Genomic DNA, 25,000 nt, shown 5'->3' on the forward strand with positions numbered 1-25,000 from the left:
TCATTAGTGACTGGTGCAGAGGGCGCGGCCCCGCGGGGCTGAGGGGCCTCGCCACGCCGGGGTCAGGCATCCGCGGCGACGAATGGGATTTCAGTTTTAGATTTGGGAAATGAGATAAAGAAGAGACAGTACCATTGCACAGGAATTATACGAGCGAAAGAATAATCATAAAAGCGTTCAGCATACCCGAGGCGAGGCACGGCGAAGGGGATGGTTGGGAGGGAAGCAGCGAGGGGGAGGCGAAGAGAAAAAGCAAAACCGAGATAATACAATGTGTGATGAACGTGTCAGTGACTCTTTTTATATCATGAAACCTAAATCTTTCTTATTACTTCGCCAAATCTTTATTTCAAAATATATCCTTTGGTAATAATCACAAAGCAGCATCTCGTATCTAGTGATCCAGATTTGCAGAGATGAAGGACGGAATGTAGGAAAAATAAGAGACGTGACCGATCTAACAAGTGTTCCAGGTCAAAATATCAATGGAGAGGACTGACTCCCACGCTTTAATTTCCCGCGGTATTGGAATCACGACGTGTTGCCGCCTCTTGCAACACGCGTGGAAATAAGAAAAGTGTTCCCAGACTTTGTGATAACGACGTAAATGAAAACGTTGTGACAAGTGAGACATTACATGCAATCTAATATCATTATCTACCTGCGCGGGAAACAGGATAATTTAGTTGTTGGTGATGAAATTTATGATGATGATAATAATGACAATGATGATGATGAAGACGACGATAAGTAGGAGAAATAATGAAATACTGCAAAGCATCCCAAACTGCAGTACGCGTTTTTCTGTAATTATACCCAGAAAACTGTCAATCTGCTCACATATTTCGCGTCTGGCTCCTAATTAAGACGCACCGATGAGCACTCAATTTATGAATGCTAAAGGTTGGGTAGAAGTATCGTATGGTTCAGCAACAGTACAACAAACAAATGCGTAGCAAAACTCAGTCATATAAAACTTGACATAATTAGCATGCTTACTGTGCGATATATCATTGTTATCGAGTGGACGCTGACTAACTATTTTGCATGTTCCATCATTCTCAGTGGCAACACAATATACTTGCAATTCACACTCGAACAAACAAAGAAACAAACAAAAAAATCTTCACCTCAACAAGACATAAACAACGACAAAAAGCTAACAAACAAAATAAAAATAAGTCTAAAAAAAAGTCACCTTACGAAATTCACGGTCAAACGAACAGAAAAAATCTTCTCCTGAACAAGACAAAAACAACAAAAAGGAAAAAAAAAACAAGAAAAAAACAAGAAAACAAAAGAAATAACAGAAAACAAGAAAACAAAACAAAAACAATAAAAAAACCTAAAAAAAAAAAACAATGACAAAAAATAACAAAAAAACAAGACAAAAACAACAAACAATAACAAAAAAAGCAAAAACACAGAAGCAATCTAAGAAAAAAGTTGCCTCACTGTGGAGAACGTTATTAAAATGAAGACCACGAGACGGAACAGACTTCAACTCACCGTGACACAAGAGCTCGTTAACCCGCAGAAGAAGATCTTGCTGTCGGTACTCGGGCCAGGGAAGGAGCGGGGTGTGCAGGGAGGCTGTTACTCTGCTGCCGTGATGCCGTGTTGAGGCTCTGCACCACGACCTTACCTGAGGAAGAGGAAGGCAAGGCTGTGAGGCAAGAAGAAAGGAAAAAAGGAAGAGGAAAGAGACGAATGTGGTAAATGTGATGATGGAAAATGTATCTCTCGGTTCTGACGCCCACGCACACCCACGCCCACGCTCTCTCTCTCTCTCTCTCTCTCTCTCTCTCTCTCTCTCTCTCTCTCTCTCTCTCTCTCTCTCTCTCTCTCTCTCTCTCTCTCTCTCTCTCACGCAAGGCAATCAAAAGGGTATTTCAAAGCTACAACAAAGGAAAATGCAGAAATTAATTAATGTCTTTTGGATGGTAATTATTCTGTCAAAGGCAAAATAAAGAAAAAGTAATTCTAACATATCGTCCTTTATATTCTCTGATTCCTTGAACATGTGGGAGGAAAATGAAAACGTATAAAAAGTTGTTAATTCTCCTCTCCGTGAAGGCGACTGCAATGAGTCCTGATATACACGTGGGAAGAGAAACTATTGCTTAAACACGATACAAACGGATTACACGGAAGAAAAAGGTATATTAGCCCTCTCACAAGTACTTCCTCCCCCCTCTCCTAAGCGCACACAACACTGGCAGCCTTAGTGTGTGTATGGTTTGAGGCGACAGGCTGCGAAGACCTTTGTGGATTAGATAACCGCTCGTTTTTTGTTTCTCTCCGGCTTTATATCATCACCAAACACATAACACATTTCTAATCGTGTTTCATATGGTATATAAACGATTCTTATTCACCTCTACTGTTAAATATAAAAGGTTCCCGAGCATCTCATCCCTGGAATTAGATAACGATGTGTCTTGTTTCTCTCCGTTGCTATACCATCATCAAACGCATGACACCTTTCCAATCGTATTTTAAGTGGTATAGAAATGATCCTTAGACATCTGTACGGCTAAATACAAAAGTTACCAGACCACAATGGTAAAACATCTCTGAAATGAAATAACCACACATCTTTTGTTTCTCTCCGACTCTACATTATTACCAAACACATAACACCTTTCCAACTGTGTTTTAGGTGATACAGAAATTCACCTTTGACACCTGTGCAGCTAAATACAGCCCACCCGCTCCCGAGCACTATTGTAACTTATTCAGGCGCGCACAAACTTAGAGACCCCGGAGACACTATTGTGGGGACTCCTCGATACCCCACCCACGTAATGACAGGCTTTGGTCGTGGGTGTGCGGGCGTCGGCGCGGGAGAAGGTCATAGTGGAGCGTATCCTGCAGGCGGTGGCGAGAACACTGCATGATGAAGTAACCAGCAGTAAGACCGCAGGACCCAACCCTCGTGATTACAGGCATGATGCAAAGTACCTCATTTGTCAGAGCACGAGAGAGAGAAGAGAGCGAAGGGGTAGGGGTGAGAGAGAGAGAGAGAGAGAGAGAGAGAGAGAGAGAGAGAGTTATTTCTACCTATTACGACGACTGCATAATTCTTTAGTGAGTAACCTAAGAATGAAACAACGAATTTCCCATTTTAACAACAACAACAACAACAACAAAAAAAAAAATGCAAACAAGAAACTAAAATACTATAATGTACATGTGAACCATTTTTTTGAGGAGACATTTCTACTGTAAAAAAAAAAAGAAAAAAAAAGTATATTCGAGTGTCAGAACGGGACCACTTTTTGCCTCTAAATTTACGAGATCGTTAGACTAACAAAATATTACGCATCCCTTCCGGGCCTTTCTGTAACGGTCGCGGTGACGGAGGGAAGTGACGGCCTCGATGACTCGGCACAGATCTAGCACACCGTTCCTCGTCATCCATTAAAACCGTTATATGTTGTTCACTGCTGCCCTGGCTTAACTAATGACAGTGAGGACTCGAATAGTTTATACGAAGACAGGAAGACAGACAGACGGGCAGAGAGAAAGACACACACACACTAACGCATTCCCGTCTCTAAATTACCAAGAAGCATTGCACCATGAACATTGCAATTTCCTTTTTCCAGGTTTCTCGTCTGTAAAATCATGTTAGAACTCTGAGGGTTTACACACACACACACACACACACACACACACACACACACACACGGCAAAACTTTTACATCTCTAGCAGGCGGCACCCAAAAGAATCTAATTAAATAATGAAGAAAAACTGTTTGTAATTTCCTTTCTTCCTCACCGCTATCAACAGTCACATTCCTTTCATCCACGCATAAAGACAATCAACCAGCAACATATCCAGTCAGTCAGGCAACCAATTTATCACCCAGTCAGTCAACCAACCATGGAGTCAGTCAGGCAAACAACGGATCAACAATTCAGTCAACCAACCAGCCAGTCAGTCAGCAAAAAATATCCCTTTCAACCATTCAGCCACCCAACCAATCAATCAACCAGCCAGTCAGCCAATCAGCCAACAAATCAGCCAGCCAATCAGAGCCTTCCATTCATCCATCCAACCACGTCATACTTTAATAAACAAGTCGATCACCTGCCTCGTGCGACTCATTCTTAGGGGCTCGCAACAAGTACTCAATATTCGAATGCTTTTAAAGATTGCCAAGCTCTTCACCTCGCTTCCCCGGGGGGATTGAAGCGACGACGGGAGGGATTCATATTTCTGCTGATGAAAGAGAGGAGAAAGAAAAATATAAATGCAAATCGAGCTCGTATTTATTTATTTTCTCTTTTGGTGGGTAGATGCCCTTCTCTCTTTTTCGGAATTCGTCAAGCGTTCATATTTTATACTGAAATGCATGATGCAGATATTCGCTGAAGTTTTTAAGTGTTTTCATATTTTTTTCATGCTTTCGGTGCGGAGGGAGACTGATAAAAATGATTCGAGTTATGTGTATTTCTTCTCTATCAATGTGTATATCTGTTTTTCTATCATTCAAATAACACTTCAATCTATCTATTCATCTTTATCAATCAGTCCATCTATCTGTCTTCTATTAAACTATCTGTCAAGCAGTCAAGTAAACAATCTGTCTATATATATGGCTGCCTGTCTATCTGTCTGTTCATCTACCTATTGATCTGCATACTTATCTACGAGCCTATTTTTCTCTTAATCTATCTATCAATCTTTATAACTATTCATCTATTTATCTGTTCATACACTTATTTATCTATTTATATTTATCCAGCACTTGATCCGCACTGTCCTGCTCCTGATTACATGAACCTAATCAATACTTTTTTCAGTACGGCCGGAAACGTCACAACCTTCACCTCATCATTAAGTCCTTCTTACCTGGTGTGTGTGTGTGTGTGTGTGTGTGTGTGTGCAGGGGGGGGTTAAAGCACACACACACACACACACACACACACACACACACACACACACACACGGCCATGCTGATGATAATGTGAAGTAAAAAAAAAAAAGCGCTCCTCATTAACGTTGCGTCGCGTGCTGGCTTTTTCTTCCTCTGCCTTTGTATCGTCAAGCGCCTTTTCCAGCGCCGATATTGTGTAGTTACGTCAAAAAGGCAACGTTACATGCATATCATTATCGCCAACGTATTACTCCTTCACGGCAGCATCAGCATCGCATTTCCTACATAACCTTTTTTCGTGTTTAGCGGGAAATATAAACAGAACCACATTTTGAACGAGGGATCATCTGAATACCGCTGACATTTGAGGAGAAGATTACAGTACGAGCATATTCTGGTTGTCCAACTGTCTGTTATATTCCTCTGAACGTTTAATTTTTTTTTCAGAGGGGACTCATTGTACGGAGGGCTATTTTAAACGTCAAAGTTACGAAGTTATTTTGTTCTTTTCGCGAAATTGTGTTATTTTGTTCTTTTCGCGGAACTGAACCATTGCCATTGTTTTGTCGTTGCTGCGTGCCTCGGCGCGTCGCCAATGAACAGAACACAACATCAATGCAATGAGCAGGTCTAGCTATAATTAAACATCAGGATTTATGATACACTACTCAACTACCTTCTCTAAAACCAACATAAATAAATAAAACAAATAAAGAATGAGAATGCATAATGATGAATGGGAAAAGTCTTAAAAGCAGGGTAGAATCTAACATTTTATATTGCACAATGAGCGGTAAAAGTAACCCCCTATGACTCGTAAAATGCAGAGGCGGTTACATCGAGAAACTTGGGCTTTCTCACAAGATTAAAAATACTAAATACTCAGAGTGCCACACGCCAGAACGGTAATGGCGAGGCTACACCCTTATACACACTCATCGTATCGCTTATTGGTGCCTCTTTGTTGGCCCTTGGGTAACGCAATGTAGTCTTTTACGTTGTAGTAGTGAAGGCTGAACGGGCTGCGTATTTCCGTTCTGTGTCACATTTTTGCACAGCTCTCCTCCGCCCCGCTCTTCTCGTGGTCTGACAGCCAATCACACAGCAGAGCCGCGTGTGGGATGCCAATTTCCTCTTCCCTTAAAATTCGTCAAGTTTATTTGTGTTTTCCATGCATAAATAGGTCGAAGATACATAACTGTGTACTGTGTGGACGTTTTTTTTTTTTATTATTTCTCATTTGATTTTCGTCGACTTTGATTAAATCCCACTATTCATGCCTATGTTTTTTTGTAAGAAAATATTTTCTATTTTTTCATTTGAAATATAAGACAAGAAATGTAACCACACACATGCATCGAAACACTCCCCACAGATGCGACACTCTTGAACAATTTGTTCCGTAGAAGTGCCACCGTTCCATGGGATGTGTTCCTCTGCATGGTGATTTTAGTCAGCTGGCGAGCCATTCATTCAATGTATTTGTGATGCTTCTTGACACTCCTCAGTCATTGCTCTCATCAATCAACGACAGTTACTGTTCAGCGGGTATTGAGAAATGCACCCGGAATCTACGTCAACTGTACGTCGCTGAACATTTGAGTCTGATTTGTGTACTCGCCCTGTGCTCACTGAACATCGCCACCACTCGGCTTGGCGCCTCTTTTGACACGATTTCTGCTGCGGGAGTTGGTGCCTGGATTTGTCTGGCCCTCGTAGAAATACCTTGTTTCGTATCTGGGCGAGACGTAGTTGCTGGATTTGTGCTGGCGGTGCTGTGAGTGGCGGCTGTTGGTGTAGTTGTGTGCAGCATTCCGGCCACTGCTTTGCTGGAAGGAGTAGTTGCTCCGGTGTGTCGGCCTCCCGAGGTGCAGAGGTGCGCCTCGCAGCGAGTTAGAGGCGGATCTAACGGGCTGGTAGTGAGGCCTCGAGGTGAAGTTTGGAGACTGAGTGGCTTCGAGCGGCGCGGCGTATCTGAAATAGTCGTAGCCACGGTACAGCTCACGTTCCTTAACGGGGGCGCGGAGGTTACCAAGGTTGAAGCGCACGTGTTTTGGACAGGTGGAGCTTGGCATCTTTTCTTTCTTAAGGATACCTTTAGGACACTTCCCTTCCATAGTGGTATTCATTGGTGTACAGCCAGCTTCTCTAACTGTTTGCTCCTGTAATATATTGTGTTTGTTTACCGCGTCCTTTACTGGCCCTTCCTGTGGCTTCACTGTTCTTTCTTTTAGCTTTTGCGGCTGAGAACGAATACTGGAGAGCGGCACGCCATACTTGAAGTAGTCGTAGCCACAGTACAGTTCACGATCCTTGACGAAAGTGTTCAAGTTTTGGAAGTCAAAGCGGAGACATTTATGAGCGGTGCTGGCCGTCTTTCCTTTCTTGAGGATCCCTGTGAGAGGTTGCGGCTCCGTGTTTTTGTTGTCTGAATCTTCTGCTTTCTCTGTTACTGTTTGCTGAGGCTCTGACAGTTTGTTTACTGCTTCCTTTGCTGGCTCTTTCTGTGGCTTCACTGTTCTTTCCTTTAGCTTTTGCAGCTCAGAACGAATCATGGAGAGAGGGAAGCCATACTTGAAGTAGTCGTAGCCACAGTACAGCTCACGATCTTTGACGAAAGTGTTCAGGTTTTGGAAGCTGAACCTGACAGTTTTCTTGGCGGGGTTTTGATGTGCATCCTTCTTTTTGAGGCTGCTGTAAGTAGTTAGTCCATCCCACACCCACACCCTCATGCTCCTCATTCCACACACACCAACCCACACAGTCCACTCCCTCATCCTTGGCCGAAAGATTGCTACAAGTAGTACGCCCATCCACATCACACACCCACGCCCTCATGCTCCTTGCTCCTTCTACTCACACCAACCCTCATAGTTCATCCCCTCAGCTTCACTTAAACCTGCCGGCACCGTAACACACATCACACCGAGAAGCCGCCGTGAGCTGGGACTGAGCTCGCATCGTGCCCACCTTACCCACTGTAACACCCGGCCGAAAATTCTTGCCACAAGCCCAGCAAGAACTTCGTATTATTAGTCTTATAAGAATAATAACATGTCACACAAATATATTTCCCTTATATTGATTAATGGAAATGAAGGGAGACGTACAAAATATTTACAGTTACAAATATTTAGCTGCTACAACAATACGACTTCTCGGGTAGTTTTTTTCTTCTTCTGAATTTTCATAGATGACGCGTTCAGCGGCATGAGGCTTTGTTAACTACTGGATCGCCCCGCCTTGCCCTCCAGGAGCCTTGGTAATGGATCTGTCTCTCGTTAGCATTGAACTACAAATGCACACACACACACACACACACACACACACACAGACACTCTCTCTCTCTCTCTCTCTCTCTCTCTCTCTCTCTCTCTCTCTCTCTCTCTCTCTCTCTCTCTCTCTCTCTCTCTCTCTCTCTCTCTCTCTCTCTCTCTCTCATCAAGTGACTATGTCAATACACCAGTCTGGCCGTTCTGTTTCTTCACTGACTGCATTTTTATCAAAGTCGATGAAATTCAAGTGAGAAATATTTGTAAAAATACGTCCACATCGTATATATTTATGTATCTTCGACCTATTTATGGATGGCAAACACAGATAAACATGACCAATTTTACGGGAAGTGGAACTTGGCATTCGATTCTGGGCTCTGCTGTGTGATTGGCTGAAAGGCCTTGAGAAGGGCGGGGCGGAGGAAAGCTGTACAAGAATGTGACACAGACGGGAATACGCGAACGGGCTGGAGATCAACTCACGTTCATAAATATACCCGTAAAGTAATGAGAATGCAAGGTGAGCACTAAACAACACGCATGGTGAGTACTATAAATGAAACAACGACATTAATTTGAACAAAACTTAGGTGATAACAAATGAAGTCAACATCGCATTTAAGGAAATATTTTGTCTTCCTCCACTAACAATCAATGTGAGTATGGACAGGAAGGGTATTTACATTGGCCTCATTAGCATGCTTAATGAGAACGTAATAATGTGTTCGTCCTGAGTGTTTACACAGCGCTTCAACCAGATCTGAAAGCAATTATGATTTTCCTCGATATTTACTCCTTTAAAATGTCGATGTAGGGACAGGACCAAAAGTTTAGTCAATATGACGAGATGAAAATAATTAAACAACGGGCTAATTTAAATTGCCAGCTATAAAACAATTTATAATTAGTACCACTTGTTATATACGAGCATTAATTATCCACACCTGCCCCCCCACCCACCCACCCCACACACACACACAACACCCACCCACACAAACAGCCACACAAGCGCACCTGTCTATATGTCTGCCTATTTGCCTGTTTGTATGTCTGTTTAACTACCTGCCTGCTGTGACTGTTTCTGTGTTTGTCTGTCTACTTATTTATGTCTGTCTGTCAGTCTGTCTGTCTCTGCATATGAACGTGTGTGTGTGTGTGTGTGTGTGTGTGTCAAACTATAGACACTGGTTTTTCACTTTTCAAACTTTTTTTTTATACACAAGTCTTTCGAGTGTTAACTCTGGACGTGTTATCGTTGCAACCTAAATGGAAGTTTTCTCTGCTCTGCCTCGCTCCAGCTAAGCCGAGATGAGTCCACGAGGCATCGCGACCCGGGGCGGAGGATGAGCCCCGTCTGCGGCGAGGCGAGAAGTAATTCCAGGAAGCCGCCACTCCAGCCGTCATAAACAACCTCCTCAGAAACTTTACGTCGACATTATATTTTGTGGCCGCTCTGCCCGCCATGGAAAGTTTATTGGATTACCTTCACTTTATATTTTTTTGTTACGCTAAATCGTTTTTCTATCTTGAATCATGTCTCGTCTTTCTATTTTTAGTCGGGTCTCGCTTATGTATTTTAAATCTTGTCTCGTTTGTGGCCATTCTTGATCTTGTCTCGTTTGTGGCCATTCTTGATCTTGTCTCGTTTGTGGCCATTCTTGATCTTGTCTCGTTTGTGGCCATTCTTGATCATGTCTCGTTTGTGGCCATTCTTGATCTTGTCTCGTTTGTGGCCATTCTTGATCATGTCTCGTTTGTGGCCATTCTTGATCTTGTCTCGTTTGTGGCCATTCTTGATCTTGTCTCGTTTGTGGCCATTCTTGATCTTGTCTCGTTTGTGGCCATTCTTGATCATGTCTCGTTTGTGGCCATTCTTGATCTTGTCTCGTTTGTGGCCATTCTTGATCATGTCTCGTTTGTGGCCATTCTTGATCTTGTCTCGTTTGTGGCCATTCTTGATCTTGTCTCGTTTGTGGCCATTCTTGATCTTGTCTCGTTTGTGGCCATTCTTGATCATGTCTCGTTTGTGGCCATTCTTGATCTTGTCTCGTTTGTGGCCATTCTTGATCTTGTCTCGTTTTTCTTTTAAATCTCGTCTTATTTGTGTCCATTCTTGATCTTGTCTCGTTTGTGGCCATTCTTCCTTGTCTCGTTGTGGCCATTCTTGATCTTGTCTCGTTTGTGGCCATTCTTGATATATTAAGTCTCGTTTGTGTTCTTGATCTTGTCCATTTGTTAATCTTCTCGATCTTGTCTCGTTTGTGGCCATTCTTGATCTTGTCTCGTTTTTCTTTTAAATCTCGTCTTTTTTGTGTCCATTTATAATCTTCCTTCTCTATTTTGGGACTTGCCTTATTTGTGTCTATATACAAAGTCCCGTTTCGTTTGTGTTCATTTTTAATCTTGTCTCTTCTGTATCTATTTTCAATCTTGTCTTGTTTCTGTCTATTTTTAATTTGGCATCGTTTTTGTCTACTTCAATTCTCGTCTCGTCTATATCTACCTTGTCTTATTTACGCCCATTCTAAGTGTTGTGGTTCTGCGCACTAAGCTGAATAGAAAAGTAAAAGCATATCCTTCAATCTTTTTCTTTTTGCTTTGATCGAAAACCTACATTTTTAATCAAGTAAATACTTAAATCAACACTTTCGTGACCAAGTAACTTTTTGGAGGTGTTACTTTCAATATTCGTGCAGAAAAAGAGAGAGAGAGAGAGAGAGAGAGAGAGAGAGAGAGAGAGAGAGAGAGAGAGAGAGAGTGTTACAACCAGTCATGGGCGGAGACTGAAGGAGGAAGGGGAGTGGTGGGCCAATCAATGAATGTGAGTAATACAAGCCATTAAATTTCACAAACAGCTTGTTGGCCAGTGGTGAGCGCTGCCAAGCGTCTCCCAAAATGACCAGAGGCTCAGTCGGAGGGGTGACGAGGCATGTGACATTGATTTGTGGCGGAGGGACGGGATGAAGGATTAGGAGGGAAGGATAGGAGGGGACGAAGGGAGAGAAGGACGGGATGATGGGAGATTGGTGGTCCAGAGTCGTGGCTCAGTGAGTAAAGGCGTGCAAGGCTGTGTTATATTTTGTGTGTCCTATATCAAGTAAATCGACTTCCACCAGCGATGAATGAAGGTTCTCCTCTCAATGCGCTTTAGAGAGAGCACGTAGGAGTGAAATGAATTCAAGAAAGGTCAGTCGTACTCTATTCACATTTACGTACATGCAATCTCTGACAGCACAGCTCATACGGTCACACACGCAAACACCAGCTTCATGTTTGCCCCCAAAAAGGTCGTCAATGACTTTTATTGCGGGAAATGAGGCTCCTGCCTAAGTTATGAGAGCTAACAACCACTATAAATTCAGGAAGTGGCCGGGGAGCATTATAAATAGGGCTCATTATTTGGAACTCTCTTTTAACCACCGCCGGGATCTCGCCCAACATAATGCAGATGGCGGACGTGTGTCGATAATTGCAGCCTTCGTGGAGGGGCGCTCGAAGGGGCATGACCCACACTTTGTTAACTTATCCCTGCTGCTCAGCCTCAAGGACCTCTTGGTTTGTTTATGCCGGGACCAGAAATACACACCTTATCGCGTCCCCATTGTGCCTGAGCCACAAAAGTCCGCGTAATGAATTGTTGTGAGGGCGGCGAGGGGCGAGCGGCGGCCGGCAGCAGTTTGGCGGTGTGGGGTGGCGCGCACCTCCTGCAGGCTTCCTTAGGCTGCTGCTGAGGGTTTCCGGTTTATGTAAGAAAGTGTGTGTATGTATGTACGTGCACACACACACACACACACACACACACACACACACACACACACACACACACACACACACGCGCGCGCGCGCGCGCGTTCGGTCTGCCTGTCTGGACTCGCCGGACTCTGGACTTGTACAGAATCCGGCTCTGAAACGTTGACGTTTTCCAGGAGGATCAAATTTTCATGGACTCCCTGCGCGTATGAACAAGCGGCGCCGCCTGGGCCGTCCACGCAAGAGAGGCAGACATTTCTTGGGGTGTTAAGTGGAGCAGAGAGCGTCAGCGCGAGGGGAAAACGAAAATTTATTCATGAAAGTACCATGACATTTTTTTGGTTTGGACTAAATCAAATGCATAATATTGATGAAAATTTCAGCTAAATTTTGCTCGAAAAATTATACTGCAGGAATTTCAGAAAAAAGGATGAGTGATTTTCATTTCAGAATTGTGTTACTATCACGATGAAAGAATTTGAACGATTGGAAGGTTGTTGAATATTGGGAGGCGAAGTATTCCATCGCCTATTCGTGAAAAAAAAGATAAAGGAATGAAGATAATGCTCCCAGTAAGGGGATGGGAGTGTGGTAAAGCGTGGGATGCATGCAGCGACGGTCTGGAGAAGGTGGCGGTGGACTTTTGAGACCAAAGACGCAGCTATAATAGAGAAGAGGACAAAAAATGATAACTACTTTGCTTTATACTAAGATGATAACGGCTGATAAAAGGGAAAGTTATGAGACGGGCAGCGTTTGGCACAACTTAACTTAGAACTATTACGTGGATGAAGCCCCTCCACGCAAACGACAGGTGTGGCCCTCGTACAGTAGGGAACGAGACCTTAAATAACGCACATTACACCCTGCTTCCTGTGACTCGACTATCATATGACCCCGCATGCTCATCCTAAACCTAAACAGTATGTGCACGGAGAAGATCTAGTGGGATGAGAAGAAAATAGTGAACTCTGGCAAACCATATGCGTAGAATTGTACAAGATTAACACCCAAAGTTACAGAGTGCCAACAAAGGCTACATATATCAGGACAGACACAGAACCAATGGTGAGATCAAATTAGAGAGTTTAGTAGAGTTGGATGGAGTACGCTGGCATAAGAGAAGTGGAAGGCGTTGGGAAAGGCCTTGGTTTTGCACTATAAATAACGGGTAAAAAAAAAAAAAATATATATACGTGCCAGCCAGCTATGTCTCGAGGGATTGTTCTCCGCCCTAATGAAAGAGTAATTATTCTTTTTTATGCGTCTTTTTAGTGCAGACTTGTCCATCCCGGGGCGTGTAAACTCGCTCGTTGCTTCTGAGTCTGAGGTACTCGTAAATTATCTGCGCGCCCCCCCCACGTCTCTCTCTCTCTCTCTCTCTCTCTCTCTCTCTCTCTCTCTCTCTCTCTCTCTCTCTCTCTCTCTCTCTCTCTCTCTCTCTCTCTCTCTCTCTCTCTCTCTCTCTCTCTCTCTCTCTCTCTCGTTTCTATTTTGTCTGTCTCTTTGTATGTATCAATCTGTATGTTTCTGTCTGTCTGTCTGTCTGTTTGTCTGTCTGTCTCTATACACAAGAAAAAAAAACCGCTTATCAATCTGTTTCTTTCTGTCTGTTTGTCTGTCTGTCTCTCTATAAACAAGAAAAAAACCCGCTTATCAATCTGTTTCTTTCTGTCTGTCTCTCTATAAACAAGAAAAAAACGCTTATCAATCTATGTTTCTTTCTGTTTTTCTGTCTGTCTGTCTGTCTCTATCTCTCTAAAAACAAGAAGAAAAAACCTAATCAGCCTGTATGTTTCTCTCTCTCCGTATGTCTGCTTGTCTGCCTATCTGTCTCTAAACAAACAGACACACACACAAAAAAAAAAAAAAAAAAAAAAAAAAAAACCCCGCAGCATCAGCCTTAAATTTTCGGTGAAGCTCAATGCAAAACACAAAGTGGCCACGAGAGGCTTTACAGTCCACTTTTATATTATGGAACGGTCGTCAGGCTTCCTATTGACAACACTACATACTCTTTCTGGACACAATAATAGCAGGCGAGCAACTCTGGTTTGTGTTTCTTTTTTTCTTTTCTTTTCGCGTCATTGTTCGAGCATGATTCTTTTTTTTCGTATTTTGTTCATCACTTCACTTGACTCTCGTTTGCTATTTCCATTTAGTGTTGTGAACGGCTTGCTGTGTTGCCTCATCCCTCGGTGTTTCATGCCTTCCTACGTTCATGGTTTACGTTCGAACACAAATGTCATGTTGTTTCATCATTCAACGCATTTCTCCTCCTACACCATTTCGCATTAATAATTTCTTCCTCTTTTTTCTCCTAGCACAGTTTCATGCTTTCCTTAATAATTCATGGTTACGTTCGAGCACAACTATTATACATTTTCTCATTATTCATCGCGTTTCTCCTCCTGGATCATTTCACATTATTTATTTCTTCCTCTTCTTTTTCCTACCACGGTTTTAAGCCTTCGCTCATGAATACGTTCGCATATAAATGTTATCTATTTTCATATTATTCATCGTATTTCCCCATCGCATTTTTCCTTCATCATTTCACATTAATAATTTCCTCTTCTTATTCTTTTTTGTTTTCTTCTTTTCCGATTAATGTTTGTCTTTAATTACACTCTTATCATTGACTATAATATATTAGCTTTTTTCCTCTACATGTAAATTCAGTGCTAGTGTTTCTCATAATAATGTTTTCAGTTTTCGCTCTCGGATTGTTTTCATTCTCCTTCATGTGTTTAATTTTCATTCACGTGTAAAGCTCTTGCCGCCCACACACATCCAGCCTCACATTAATTTCCAGTGCCGCCCCGAGGTGATCACGCGTCGGTGTGCGAGGCGTTCCACCACCGCCTGGCCCTGACCTGATCTGAGCTGACCTGCACCAAGCCCTCGTGATAGTGAGTGGCCGGGGTGAGCGACGCTTGGCCTTTCGTGTCTCCTCTTTCACTTTTCAGTTATCTATCAATACGTCACTGTTCATGCCGTTGTCACCGTTAGCGCCGTTGTCTCTGTTCACTTCCTCTCGTCGGGACTAACACTCGCCACACGCCCGTCGCAGGCATCAAGTATATTTCACTTTGTCTAGCCATCTCTTAATTTGCATATCCCGGACCTTATTAAGCTGTGATGAGCTACCTTTTTATCCTCCATTCCTAATCAAGGTTTTAATTAATACCTCTGGATGTTGAAGTGCCCAAGGCATAAGTTGTTTGACTAACACAGCTTTAAATTTTTAATAACCATTTAATTAATGTCCTTCATTATTCATTCTGGTAGAATTATTCAACACTATTGTGGTGAGCTGCCGGAAGTGGGACAGATTTTATAAAAACGACTTTTCTTATCTAAGAAATGATAACGCAGCGCCGTGGCGTCTGGCAAGGGGAGGCGGCGACACTGTTTGTGGAAAGATTTAAAAAGTGTAAATGTACATCTCACAAATACAGTAAACTTGGGAACGGGCAGTAACACAAGAAACGCCAGTCTGTCACAATCAAGGCCACGCCTCCCCCGTCACCTCCCTGCCCCAGCCCCGGCCCCGGCCCCAGCCCCGGCCCAGGCCAGTCCGACTCGCCGGGTAGGGTCCGGCCAAAGTTCAATCTACTGACATTCATCGGGTCTGGTGACAAGCACCAACGTGTGAGTCCAACCACACTACCCATACCTGCACACATACCTTCATACATGCCCACATAATTACGTAGTATATATATATATATATATATATATATATATATATATATATATATATATATATATATATATATATATATATATATATACTCACACATGAATGTATGCAATCAATAACCTGCATAGAAACGTCCTTATCGATGTTCATCCGACCCATCTACCTTGAATTACCAACCAATTAATGCACCTCCACACCAGCCTCCCTGCATACCTATCTGTCTGCATTTACATGCATATGAACAGAGATAGATGCCGGTGTATGATGGCACGGTCACTGTGGCACTGCAGCGACATGGAAGATATGAAAATTACAAATATTATTATTTAGAAGTTACTTGCAACGCCTGCCGAATATGAAAATGACCTAATTCTTATAGCCTCTCACTTTATCTCGCGTCGGTTGTGCAAGGTGACCGTGGAGAACCGAGGCCTCGTCAGATAAATGGCAAACCATGAACTCCGGGCTGCCAGGGCTGTACAGGGCGGCACGGCGTGCTCTGTCACTGCCAAGATCGCGTGCTGGCGGCGTGGAGGGATTTGCTGGGGGCGTCTTGGGCTTTTGGGTCCCGTAATGTTCGGGAACTCTCGCTCATTAGGCCAGTGATTGCCTCCTCATTTCTGTCTCTCTCCTGCTTCATGGTAGAGAACACATCTTGTTGGTCGTGTGTTAAACAGCCGCCGATCTATATGTTTGCAGTGTATACGTTTTTATTGTTTTCTCTTATCTATATTTACAGTGTTTTAGTGTACGAGGGTTGTGGAACTGTCCCCCTCACCCATCACATGACCCATTACGTTGGTGCCGCGCAATAATACGGTCCAGCAGAGCATCGGTGGGCAGCAAGAGTGAGGCAGAAAAATAAATTAAGGCGTCACTATAAAAAAAATCCGCTCGCGGCACTAGTGCGTGTGGGTGCCCTTAAATATAATAGGCGACCGGCGATGTGCATTGTAACAAAAAAGTTCTGTGTTCATCTCTATCTGTCATTGTCTCCCCGTGCCGCTGGTCAGTCAGTAATACATTTGTCTATCGGTCTATATTTATACTCGTATACTTCTCTCCATCTATCTATGTCTATGTGCGTATGCATTTACTTATCTTCGCACCTACACCCACACTCACTCTCACACCCACACCCACTCACATTCACTCTCTCATATCCACACCCACCGACGCTCACTCTCTCACACTCACACACTCGTAGGTAGTTCCACATACTCTGATGTATTAAGTGTGACGGAATCAAAGGTTTCGTTCATCTGATTCTTCCTTCCTTCCTCTTTCCCTCTGCATGTGTTTTCTTTTTCATTTTTTTCACCTTCTACTTCTTCTTTTCTTCTTCTTTTTCTTGCTTTCTTTCTTTCTTTTTCTATATTCTTCACCTTTCCTCATTCTTTTCATTATCTACTCGTTTAAGACCACTTTAGACCGTTAAGAGCTCACAGTGCGGTGAGTTCTTTGAGAGCTAACTGGTTCGCTGAAGGCTTTGAAGAATTAGTTTACTTGGTACTTACTCGAGGAGGCTGGGCTTTTGATGGAGGACTGAAGACTGGGGGACGTGTCGTAAGAGGCGGCAGCGCTTGACTGACTTGTGCGACATGATATATCTTTGAAGACAGAATGAGATTAGATCCGGGATGAAGGTCTGTCACGCATGGAACGGAGTCTCTCAAGCTGCTAGAAATAGACACGTCAGGGAAGTCGTTAAGTTTAGGAGGGTCATTTTAATGCTCAGGACCTTCGACTGAGTGAGTCTTGACAAAGCTCCGCTCCAAATCTGTCTTCCGGATGAGCGGCGTCCGAGTGGATGACGGCTGTCTTGAGGGAGAGATTCAATGCAAGTTTTCAAAGAATGTCGATTCAATTCTTCCAGTCGCAATGGCTGACACAGTATCTTGCATTATTTCATTATTTCTGAATTTGGTGACGAATGGCGAACTGTTGGTCGACAATACTTTAATAATTTTCCTGATGTGGGTTTGGATATTTTTATGGACGCAAAAAATCATAAACGGGAAATCTATTTTGGATGAAGGCTGATCCGTATGGAGCGAAATACCTCCATAACTTTCGTCCACGGACTTGTGGCCCTGGCCTTGTGGCGGAGGAGGAGATGATGATGATAATGATGATGATGATGATAATGATGATACTAATACTAATAATAATATAAAAATAATTATAATAATTATGAATAATGATTATAATAATTATGATAATGATAATAATAATTATTATAATATCAATAATAATAATAATAATAATAATAATAATAATAATAATAATAATAATAATAATAATAATAATAATAATAATAATAATAATAATAATAATAATAATAATAATAATAATAATAATAATAATAATAATAATAATAATAATAATAATAATAATAATAATAAAACTACTATACGACTACTATTACTTTAACTACAAATACAACCACAACTACAACTACTGCTGTCGCTGTTATTACTACCAATATTAATTATAATAACAATAATAATGCAATTTGTCAGTACACAACACATGTGAAGTGTACGTATACATGATGGTAAAATCCCGCGGCTACCCCCCCCGGGGCCCCTCCTTCGCCTCGTCCCCCCGTCAGCCGCGACGCTCGAGACGTAGGATGATTAGTGACGTGACACGCGCTGCCGGTCACATTTTCCAGACAAACACCAACGAGAAACGCAGCGACGTCTGGCTGTCAACTGCCATTATCGGCGGGGGTTGAGTGGCGCTTCTCGGGCGCCGATTCTTGGCATCCATTCAACACACGACATAAGCTTGATGATTGTGCTCATTAATTTCGAATTTTTCCTCTTCCGCCGCGCTTGAGGGATGCGCCGACATATCATAAAAAGTGTTTTGATGCGCCCACAAGTTTTCCTCGACACTATCCTGACACGTGTCTCACTTGCACTCAGACATACACTTTTATGCTCGCTGAGAACGCGGCAAAGGACAGACACACGCTCAAAACTTTGTAAACTGATTTCGACACCGAGAAAACAGTTTTCGTGGAAGATGTAAAAGTGGCTAAATAAACTGAGACAGTGATCTGATTAAATTAGACTACTCCTGTGCCAACCCTTTGCCGTTTGCCTGGTCATGATCCCTCTCTCAACAGTCTGCCTTTCAGAGACGGCAAATTCATATAGTTAAACAAATAGGTGATTAAGTATGTGGGCAAGTTGAAGAAAGGAATATACGACGAAAGATCATTTGGCTTTAAGAAAATACTGCGAACAAGGCGATGGAAACAGAAATACGTGTAACTAAAGAGAAAGAACAGACGATGTAAACAGAAATACGTGTACCTAAAGAGAAAGAACAGACGATGTAAACAAAAATACGTGTACCTAAAGAGAAAGAACAGACGATGTAAACAAAAATACGTGTAATTAAAGAGAAAGAACAGACGATGTAAACAAAAATACGTGTACCTAAAGAGAAAGAACAGACGATGGAAACAGAAATACGTGTACCTAAAGAGAAAGAACAGACGATGGAAACAGAAATACGTGTACCTAAAGAGAAAGAACAGACGATGGAAACAGAAATACGTGTAATTAAAGAGAAAGAACAGACGATGGAAACAAAAATACGTGTACCTAAAGAGAAAGAACAGACGATGGAAACAGAAATACGTGTAATTAAAGAGAAAGAACAGACGATGGAAACAAAAATACGTGTAATTAAAGAGAAAGAACAGACGATGGAAACAGAAATACGTGTACCTAAAGAGAAAGAACATACGATGGAAACAGAAATACGTGTAATTAAAGAGAAAGAACAGAGGCACATGTTATGAGAACGCAGACGATGGAAACAAAAAACACTAAAGAGAAAGAACAGACGATGGAAATACAACCTAAAGAAAAGAACACAGCTGCATCTTTTCTTCCTTCCACTTAACCTTTTTTCTCCTCCGCTCCTCACCTTTTTTTTATTTTTTCATTTTTTTCTGATTTTCTTTGTTTTGTTTTATTTTTCCCTCTCGCTCTCTTTCTTTCTTTATCTCTTTGTCTCATACTTATGTTTTTCTTCCTTTCTTCCTTTGTTTGTTTGTGTTTCTAATTTTCTTTCTTTCAGTAATTTTTTTATTTTTCTCTTTTTTTTCTCTCACACACACACACACACACACACACACACACACACACACACACACACACACACACACACACAACCTCCCCTACCCCCCCCCCCCACACACATTTCCACTAAGTTTAGTAAATTGAAAAATGAAAAAACACAAAAAGTAATACAAGTGGACAAAGTGAAATCATTATTCTCACTCATTAAGAAAAAAAAAAAAAAAAAGAAAAAAAAAAAAAAAAAAAAAAAACTATTCGTGCTTTAGAGGAAATAAAAATGTTAATCAACGACCCGGAATATTCCTCTGCAACTCGCTTCAACTCAGAAACGCGACTGATCCTGCCAAAAAAACAAAACAAAAAAAACAACAGAAAAAACGCATAACCGATGAAACTCAAACCCTACGGCGATGTTAATTTTACAAACACACACGACAGTTTTTTTCCGGGTAACAAATTTATAGCGATCCATGTTTTTTTTATTTATTTATCTTTTTCTCGTGTTTTTTTATTTTTTTTTATTATTTCACTTCCCGTGTCATGGAAGCCGAGTCGAGTTGAGCGATGAACACACGGAGCAGCGAACACACAGAGAGCGAAAGGCAAACACAGAGACAGGTGGGAACGAATCAACAGGGCACAGAACGGACGATAGAAAAAAAAAAGAAAAAAAAAGAAAAAGAAAAAAACGATATATCTGATCAGGCTAGTAAAAAAATGACGTGAATTGTGCTACAGCTGATGAGAATGATGGTGAGGACGAAACACTATAATTACGTTGATGATAGTGACTGACGATAGCGAGTGTGTGGGTGGACTGGCGTGGGTGTCGGCGAAGCGTGGGTGCGTTTGCGTGGACTGGAGGCTCTGCGAGGTAAGAAATTCGGAGAGAAGAGAGAGGAGTGGAGAGAGAGGGGGAGTAAGGAGTTTAGAGAGAAGGAAGAGGAGAGAAGAGAGAGGGTAAGGACTTCACAGAGAGGAGAGAGAGAAAAGAAGAGAGAAGGTGAGGAGTTCAGAGAGGAGAGACGGGAGAAAAACAAGGGTAGAGAGTTTGAAGAGGAGAGAGAGGAAAGGAGAGAGACGGGAGTGAGAGAGGGAGGACTAGGCTACACAGAGTTCAGAAATACTAAGAAGATGAGATACACATCGTCCCTTCCTCTGTCTCTGTCTCTGTCTGGACTCTACACCCTAAAAAAGTATACGAGATGCTGAGACCTTATTTTTTATCACATTTCTAAAGGAGAGAAAAGAAACTTAAGCTAGACAGGGTTCAAGAATACTAACGGAAGAAGTTACGAAACATTGCCTCTGCCTCTGCCTTCTATCTGGACTCTACGACTTACATAAAAGAGAGTAGGCGAGACGTTATTCCTTTATCCTTCTTCGCCTGTTGTGATACGGTTCAGGAATACCAAAGGAGATACAAGACACATCGTCCCACTCCCTTTCCTGTTGCTGCGGCTCCGTGTTACATCGCAGCTGAACACCCGCCCACCGCCGCTAATGTACAGCTACTTATAGATGCTGGTGCTACCCAAGCGTGTGTTCCCCTTCTTATAGCGGCTGGCGATAAAGGGTTACGTAAGGAAGCTGGTAATGTAGGGAATGGCGATGCTTGGCTCACCCTTGCCTGGAGGTGAGTGCTTAGGTAAGGTAAGGTAAGGTAAGGTAAGGTAAGGTGGTTATGGTGGCTGGTGATAAGTGGTTACGTAAGGAAGCTGGTAATGTAAAGAATGGCGATGCTTGACTTACCCTTGGCTGGAGGAGAGTACTTATGTAAGGGAGGGTAGGGTAGGGTAGGGTAGGGTAAGGTAAGGTTAGGTAAGGAGGCAAAGTAAGGTATGGTAAGGTAGAGCAAGGTAAGGCAAGGAGGTAAGGAAAATGGCAATACAAGGAATGAAAATGTCTTGCGTATATATAAAAAAGCGTCAGAATAGCTAAAAACTGTTAAACATTTAGGATAAGGTAAGGTAAGGTAAGAGGGAAGCTGGCACAACAGGAAATGAAGACGCCGTGTGTGTGTACGAATGAAGGAGAGAACAACTGAAAATAATTAAAAAGGTAAAGTAAGGTCAGGTAAGGTAAGGTACGGAGGTAAGGAAACTGGGAATACAGGAAATGAAGATGCCTTGTTTATGTACGAATGAGGGAGAGAACAACTGAAAATAATTAAAAAGGTAAAGTAAGGTAAGGTAAGGTAAGGTCAGGTAAGATAAGGAAACTGGGAATACAGGAAATGAAGATGCCTTGTCTATGTACGAATGAGAGAGAGAACAGCTGAAAATAATTAAAAAAAGTAAAGTGAGGTAAGGTAAGGTAAGGTCAGGTAAGGTACGAGGTAAGGAAACTGGCAATATAGGGAATGAAGATGCCTTGTCTATGTACGAATGAGAGAGAAAGCAGCTGCAAATAGTTAAAAAGGTAAAGTAAGGTAAGGTAAGGTCAGGTAAGGTAAGGTCAGGTAAGGTAAGAAGGAAGCTGGAAAAACAGGAAATGAAAATGCCTTGTGTATGTACGAAAGAGGGAGAAAACAGCTAAAATTAGTTAAAAAGGTAAAGTAAGGTAAGGTCAGGTAAGGTAAGGTCAGGTGAGGTAAGAAGGAAGCTGGAAAAACAGGAAATGAAGATGCCTTGTGTATGTACGAATGAGGGAGAAAACAGCTAAAAATAGTTATAAAGGTAAAGTAAGGTAAGGTCAGGTAAGGTAAGAAGGAAGCTGGGTAAACAGGAAATGAAGATGCCTTGTATATGTACGAATGAGGGACAGAACAGCTGAAAATGGTTTTAAAAAGTAGAGTAAGGTAAGGTAAGGTCAGGTAAGATAAGGAAACCGGCAATGCAGGGAATGAAAATGCCTCGTGTATATAAGAAAAAAAAAAGTGACAGAATAATAAAAGAATGTTTGAAGACGCAGCTGTTAACTTCAGACCACGAACCAATTATTTAACTTTCTTGACGGGAGGCTCGGGTTGTAGGGGTTAAGAGAAGGCTAACAAAGAGATCTATTAATGGCCTCGAGGGAGTTATCAGCGACGCGGGATGTCAGGGAGTGAGTGAATCTGACAAGTTTCCATTAGGTGGGCCATCTTCAAGAGCAAATGGTAACTTAAGCTAATATACTCGTAATTACTAACTTATCTGTCTGTCTGTCTGTCTGTGTCACTCTCTCTCTTTATCTTTGCCTGTCTGGGTCTCTCTCTCTCTCTCTCTCTCTCTCTCTCTCTCTCTCTCTCTCTCTCTCTCTCTCTCTCTCTCTCTCTCTCTCTCTCTCTCTCTCTCTCTCTCTCTCTCTCTCTCTCTCTCTCTCTCTCTCTCTCTCTCTCTCTCTCTCTCTCTCTCTCTCTCTCTCTCTCTCTCTCTCTCTCTCTCTCTCTCTCTCTCTCTCTCTCTCTCTCTCCCAGAAGACATTCGGGATTTTTCTTCCATAATTCATGCACTTCGGAAATTTAAAGTGTAATAAAAAGGTCATAAAATAGGTAACAATTCTTTTTCGTATAATATCAGCCAAAAAATGTAAAAGAAATCTGTATTAAACGAAAAAAATAGATAAAATGCAGCGAAAACTTGGAGCAGAACACTGAGACGCACGCGGAATTTAAGGCGCACATACCGACGCCCCCAAATGAGCTTGTAGCCGATTAATTAAGCGAGTTGAACTATTTTTTAATTATAAGTAGGCTAATGGAACTTCGTAATAAAAGTGATAGCGCATACTACAAACACTGGCTGCTGTAAGGAGTTCAGAGAGAGGAGACGGGAGACAGAGGAGGATCAAGCTGCGTGAAAAAGAAAGAAAGAAAAAAAAATAATACTGGTTAACACGTGAAAGAGAGGAAAACACTATGGAAAGATGGACAGAAAAGAAGCTATACAACGGTGTGAAAGTGACCAAAACAAAATAAAACAAACAAAATATAGGTAGAAAAAAAATATAATACAGGTGAACACGTAAGAAGCTACAAACGTATAAAAAGAACCTACAACAAACACAGGTAACGCGTCTCTATTCTCCCTTCCTCTCTGTATCTCCAGCCACGTAAAGAGAGATTACACCTTCGACTCAGCGCTTGTCTGGACGAATTAGCCGCTTGAAGTTTATTGACAAGCATAACGGTACGCCTCTAACACCACGCGTCGGTTAAGCTGATGAGGAAAAACTTTGCGTGCGTGTGTGTGTGTCTGTGTGTGTGTGTGTGTGTGTGTGTGTGTGTGTGTGTGTGTGTGTTTTAAGCTCATCAATGCAGAGATCACTTCCTTAAACCCCAAGATACAAGTGACCAAATGAGCGTAATTACCTGTCTGGCCCGAGCGCTAATGACCCACGTCTAAAAAATGGGAGAGAGATAAGGAACGGAAACCACGGAAGAAGAACGTCTCGTCGGGCTGATAGGAGAGGATAATGAAACCAGTGCAAGGCTTCCGCTAGACATGAATGGCAAACAACTTTTAACTCTCTTGCCTGGAATTGTACGAGCTATGTTGTTTTAAATCCCCGAGTTTTAAAGGCGCGCTTCTTGTATCTGGCTTCTCGGTGTGCAGGAAGTTTTATGTTCGTCGTGGGTGTGGATAGATGCTGTGTGGACGTTGATAGCTGAAGGAGAAAATGAATGAAGGAAGGCTTATCTTCGGCGTGGGTGTAAATAGATACTGTGAGGGTGTTGATAGCTGAAGGAGAAAATGAATGAAGGAAGGCTTATCTTCGGCGTGGGTGTAAATAGATACTGTGAGGGTGTTGATAGCTGAAGGAGAAAATGAATGGAGGAAGGCTTATCTTCGTCGTGGGTGTAAATAGATACTGTGTGGGTGTTGGTAGATTGAGGAGCAAGCGTATATATAACCAGAGACTCAAGCGGGTATAGCCGAGATGAAAACACTAAAATTGATGTGTGGAGAAACAAATAAGGATAAAATCAGAAATGAGGAAGCAAGAGGAACAACGGAGGTGGACCAGGGATGAAAATACTTGAATGGATGTGTGGAGTAACAAAAAAGGATAAAATTAGAAGTGAAGTAGTAAGATGAACGAGGAAGGTAGTGGCGATATCGAAGAAGGCCCAGGAAATAAAACAGATTGCAGAGGGACGGCCTCGTGATGGGAAGAGGATAGAGAGGATTGAGGATGGAGAAAAGAGTGATGGAGATCGATGTACAGAGCAGGAGGAAAAGAGGAAGATTAAAGTGGAAGTGGATTTTTTTTTTACAGTAAAGGAGGCAGCTCACACCCACACCCACACACACAATATATATATGTTGCATGGAACTGTGGCCCATATTTTCAAAC

At 42.2% G+C, this 25,000-nt stretch overlaps 1 long non-coding RNA gene across 1 annotated transcript in view; it reads right to left on the reverse strand.

Moving 5' to 3' along the window:
* Positions 1–1,509: 1,509 nt before the first annotated feature.
* LOC126998518 (uncharacterized) overlaps positions 1,510–25,000 on the reverse strand; it is a 113,986-nt gene continuing 90,495 nt past the window's right edge. Inside the window, exon 3 of the long non-coding RNA XR_007752909.1 lies at positions 1,510–1,645. This is a non-coding gene — a long non-coding RNA (uncharacterized LOC126998518). The remainder of the gene's footprint in view (positions 1,646–25,000) is intronic.

The sequence above is a fragment of the Eriocheir sinensis genome, chromosome 14 (assembly GCF_024679095.1).
Source record: "Eriocheir sinensis breed Jianghai 21 chromosome 14, ASM2467909v1, whole genome shotgun sequence".
Lineage (NCBI taxonomy): Eukaryota > Metazoa > Arthropoda > Malacostraca > Decapoda > Varunidae > Eriocheir > Eriocheir sinensis.